The 5775-nt window shown below is 35.3% G+C and overlaps 1 pseudogene; it reads right to left on the bottom strand.

Annotated features, from left to right (window-relative positions):
- The window catches only part of LOC107607587, a 9313-nt pseudogene extending 6526 nt beyond the window's left edge, over nucleotides 1-2787 (bottom strand).

The raw sequence follows: 5775 nt of genomic DNA, 5'->3' as shown, positions 1-5775 counted from the left end.
ATTTAACTTTTTAAAAAAAGTGATTTAATGACAAATTTTCCGTTGGTTTTAGAATTCATTATTTACCTATAAATGAAGAAACTTTTATAGACTCAATGTATTAAGAAATTATTGAAACCCCTTTTCATTCCTAAAATAAAGTTTTCAGGCCTCCAGAGTGGACGAAGACAAGAAGTAATGGCATGCTGGATCCCAACGTGAACATGGGATCTGAAAACTGAAAAGGCTTAATGAAGACATGTGCAACTTGAGAAAGGACCATACCGTATGATCAAAATCTTAAAAAGAAGGGGAAAAAAAATAAATAATAAATCAAAGAGCTTCTAAATAATATTTTAGATGGTGATGTACTAATGTGGATCGAAGATAATGTATACATACTTTAGATTTTTTTAAGAGTAAAGTATTAAATTGATCTCTTACGTTTAGACATAATTTTATTTTAGTCTTTAAAATTTAAAGTGTTTTATTTGAATTTTAAAAAATTTTATTTAATTTTAGTTTTAAGCGGACCAGTGAATTAACCACTAGACCAACCCATCTTGGTTACGATAAGATTATATTAAACTTAAATAAAATTTTTTTGAATTCAAGTAGAATACTTTAAATTTTAAAGATTAAAACAGAACTACGTCTAAACGTAAGAGACTAATTTATTAGTACTTTACCCAACTGATAATTAATCCGATTTGATTAAGATATTGAATATTCTATTATTTTTTATCATATAAAAAATTAAATTAAATAAATAGTAAAATATAAAATAATATTAAATTAAATAAATAAAAATATCTAATTTTTTATATTTGAACTTAAAGATAGAGAGAGTGTTATTTATTGAACTTATTAGATATTTTAAGTCATAGTAAAGTATTTTTTTGGTGACCGAAATAAATTAAACAAAGAAAAACAAAACAAACAAAACAAGGAACTGCCTAAATAGAGGGACAGTCCCGTTTAAGACTACTCTTAAACTCCTCCCAAGGTGAAAGAAGCTCCACATGCGAAAGTTGTAACTTCATCGCCATCTTTGCCATAGTATCTGCCACCGTGTTTGCATCTCTCATAATCAAACGAAAGTCAACCCGCCAATTCCAATGCATGATATCTCTTATTTTGAGCACCAGTGGATCAATAAACCCAAAACCATCTTGAGTAACAAGATTAAATGCTTCCACACAATCCGTCTCACAAATAACATCTCGTTGACCCACATCCCAAGCTCAGAGATATCCTCTCCAAATAGCAAACAATTCTCCTTGAAGAATACTATTACTCAATCATTCCCAAACACCCCCTTTGCCAGCTCCCATTACAATCTCTAATAACACAAGCAAAACCAACACTATCACCCGAACCAAAATAACTAGCATCACAATTAATCTTAAAAGTACCAATGGATGGGGGATTCCAAAAACCATTTAGAAGATGACGTTTAAACAAATTAATTTAATTATTGATAGTAAAAAAAATAAAAATAAATAAAGATGGTGACGCGTGTTAAATGCAGCAAATTAAAGGTGAGGCTCAAATTAATCAATAAAGTTGAAGTTAACAAGAACGGATGAGTTAGCTTGAAATTAAAATGGAAACATTTTATTGGAGATACCGTAGGGAAGATCATTAGAACCCGGTAAGTATTATTGGTAGAGAAGACAAGTTTTGTTGGCCTTTTAAAACATATGGGAAATATACTATAAAGACGGGATACTATGTTGTTAGGAAAGAGCTGAGTATTGATAATAACAATAGTCATTCAACTAGTGATGACTTCAGGGACTTATGGACGAATATTTGGAAATTAAAAGTGCCTCAAAAGATAAGATCATTTCTATGGCAGGCCTCACATAACATATTACCGGTATTTCAAAATCTTTATAATAAAAAAATTTTCTAACACTCCTATCTATGCTATTTGTTCGCAGAAACCCGAGTTCACTGAGCATGCGTTGCTGCTTTGTCCTTGGACAAGGGCTACGTGGTTTGGAGCTCAAATTTAGTACTGTCCTACGCCTCATACAATCTCATCTTTTGGAAGATGGATAATGGAGCTTTTTAAAAATATGAAGGTGTGTATAGGAACTAATTATGAACCGTGTATCAGCAGAGTTGGTTTTTTGGCTTAGGAGGTGTGGAAAGAAAGAAATCAAGCAGTACATCAGAGGTCTAAACCTAGTCCTTCAATGGTAATCTACAGGGTTAAACAGATGGAGACGAAATTTGCAGAAATGGCAGAAGAACCAGCTAATTGTTCCGTTATTGATAGAAGGACAGTTAGAAGGGTTACCTGGAGACCGCCTCCGCCAGGATGGGTTAAGTGTAATGTTGATGCAGCGTTCCTTGAAGTGCTTCATGGAGGTGCAACAGCAGCAGTTTTCAGAGACCACGTTGGTAACCTCCTCACAGCCTCTAACTTTAAAATAGCGACTACCTCGCCTTTAGCTGCGGAAGCATTAGCGGTTAGGGAAGGTCTAATAATAGCAAAGAACTTTCAACTGGAAAGAGTTATCTTTGAATCTGACAGTTTAATTCTCATCCAAGCTCTAAAATCAAAGGCAACAATTGTAGAGTTTCAAGTTATTTTGGATGATATTTTGGATTTAGCACGAAATATTTCAAATTGTGGGTTTACTTGGCTCCTAGAGAAGGGAATGCCTTAGCGCATGAAGTAGCCAAGCTTACAGCCAACGGTTCCCTGCATCAGAATTGAGAGTTCGAGAGTAATTTGGAAATGGATTTTGGCACCTCCACTATAGGGAGATTGTGGAATAGCAACTTTATTATTCTAATAGTGTGGGAAGGGATTTTGGATCTGCAGTTTTTTAAAGAAAGGAAGGGTGAATTTCTTGTTGGCCAATAGATTGGAGTTTTCTCAATGATGACTTTGAAGGCTGCTGTAGGTTTCAGGTTGGGTTGCCCAGATCTTCTAGAGGAGGCTCATTTCAGCCCAAAGTCTGTTTGTCCTAAGGCAATGGGTCTGCATGCATCCTAAGGGTGGTTGCATTGTGTGCTGCTCAGCGTTGCGGAGTGTTGATGAAGACGTCCTGGTTGCGGCTTCAGAAGTTGCAGGGTTGTTTTCTTGTTGGGCTGGGCGTGGAGCTTCTTTTCAGGACCAGAGCTAGGTAAGGAGTGCACCGTCGGAGAGGATGATAGCAACAACAACAACAATCCCTAATGCTACAAGCCTTGCTTCAACAATAGCAGATGTACTGCCCTGGCATGCTTGCCGCTGCAATGTTTTTTCAGGAGGGAGCTAATAAGAAAAGAAAAGCCCTCTTATGGTTTTTTGGACTATCATGACCGAGCATGTGCAATGCACTTGCGATAATGACATGGCTTGGATGGCAACTATATGATCAAGCACTCACTGTGATTTGGCCATATTGACTTGTAGTGATATCTCATCAATGTGAGATTGTTGACCTATGCTCTTCATGGTAACAGCAGAGTGGGTTTGGGAGTCATTGGCAACCTTACCAAGAACGGCGCATAAGGGAACTGATGGGAATTGTTTTCAGGTCGGGTGGGTCTGGGATGGTCCATCCGTTTTTTGTTCTTTGGGCCTTTGTAGGCTTGACACTGTCCAAAAAAAAAATTAAAATGAAAACTTCTTTTTGATTTCTGACGGTACTGACTACTGAGCTCCTTTTTTGTCCAAAAGAGATTAGCATGATGGATAATAAAAAAATTGGTTCGGGAAGGTGAATATGAGAATTCGATGCAACCGAGATTTGGTGGACCCTAAGAGCACTTCCAATGGCTGGTTTCCATTCCACTTTTTTCTAACACTTTGAGGAATTAAAATACTAACCACATTATTAAAATTAGTCGTTGCGAAACTAACTGTTGCAAAATTAGCCAATTTGACAATTGAAAGAGGATTTGATTGAACACATATGGTAATTTCACAATGCTTGTCATCAACTATAGAGCTTAATTATGTTTTTCTTTGTATTAATTAATTTTATAAATTAGTGTAATTCTAAATTATATATTGTGTATTATTGTTATATATGAATTTATTTAATATTAATATTTTTTAATAGTGAATTATTTTTAAATTTTTAAATTTAAATTATATTATTGAAAAAAATTAATTACATTAATTTTAAGTATTTTAATTAATTAATTAAGTGGGACCACAACAGGGACTAAAGTTAGTTCCTTCTAATGGAGAAGAGAGAGATGCTTTGAGTTCCTATTTACTGTTTATGACGCAAAAGCTAATGTGGAGTTACTTTTTATGACAGGTAGGCCACAAATAGGAACTGGGATGAGTTCCCTACTAGAGATGGTCTAAATCTAAAAGAGGTTCAGGCCCTTTGTTCTCTAGGAATGTACCTGTCTTATCTCTAGGAATATACAGGGGTTTATTTTTTTTGTCTGTTGCTCTTATTTTTTTGTTGTGTATTTTGTTGTGATTACTTTGATATATAATTTTTGTAGTTGATATTATTGGGTTTTTACGCTATATAAACATGCACATAAATAAGACTAAATCATGGATAAAAATATTTTTAATTTAATTTTAGATCAGGCAATATCATCACTTATCAATATGGTTTAAATAATACAATAATTAGTACAATTACATTTGATGATCTAATTATACTAAATTTAAGTAAACGAGACCAAATGCACCTCAATTGACTATCGAAATTTACTCAAAAATCACCGAAACACAAGCACACAAACGTACAAGACTGAATCAAGAATAAAAACACATCTAAATCAATTTTGAATTAGACAACCTCATCAATATTGCAAAAATTTGATGATAACAATAATAATAACGACGCTACGTATAAAAAGATGACGATGACGATAACGAATGATCATGATAATAATGGAGGAGGAGGATGAGAAAAAGAAAGGAGGAGAAGAAATTCAAATGAGAAAAAGGAGGAGGTGGTAGTAGTGGTGTTGGTGACGGCGATAACGAAAGAAGAACGTGCACACATAAATCTAAAATATTTTATAAGAGGTAATGACCAAATCAGTACCCGAAAGATTAAAACGCTGACATTGCGGTACTTGACTATTGAAAACGACAAAATGGTACCTGGTTGATTTTAAAAACTGACAAACGTATCCATAACCTGGCCGGACCTAAGCTTCGGTGAGGACAATGCTTACGTGGTCACCGAATTATGCTGACAAATCATGTTTTAATTGAGTTGTCATTTCTAATTAATTAATTTGCTAGCCTAGGTGGAAATTAGGTTAATTGGAATTCAATTTGCTCCCAAATCATTACCCTTTGTCCTAATCCCAAATCAACAAGTGTTGTTACTGCTGGGTGACTTACTGTGACTTAGTGTTTCACTAAGAGTAAAACTGAAAGGTCACGTAAAGAGGGAGAGACATTGCCCTGGTTACTTGGCGCGAAGAAGAACGAAGAGGATTTGAGAGACATTGTCGAAGTCGTAGCGTCAACAGGGAGGGGTTGGTAGTGGCATCATCGCAACCCCAGTCTTCGCCAGGAAGAACGCTACGTAGAGGTAAGTTCACCTTCACTCCATCCTCTCATTTACGTGCCTTCTGTCGACAGCATTATTATCATGTTGATTGTTTTATTCATTGTATCTTCCCTCTACAATTTTTTAGATGGATCGTCTAGTTACTTTTGTTTATCATCACATGGGTGCCTTGAAAAGGGGTGTTGACGGTAATGTGATATACGACGGGGGTTTAGTAACTGAGATACACAGGGTGAATGTGGAGACATGTAATTTGTTCTTTGTTGAGGGTTTATTTCTAGACTTGGGTTACCCT

The sequence above is a fragment of the Arachis ipaensis genome, chromosome B07, assembly GCF_000816755.2.
Source record: "Arachis ipaensis cultivar K30076 chromosome B07, Araip1.1, whole genome shotgun sequence".
Taxonomy (NCBI): Eukaryota; Viridiplantae; Streptophyta; class Magnoliopsida; order Fabales; family Fabaceae; genus Arachis; species Arachis ipaensis.
Note: the sequence above shows the minus strand (reverse complement) of the source record. Positions and strands in the feature narration are given on the sequence as shown.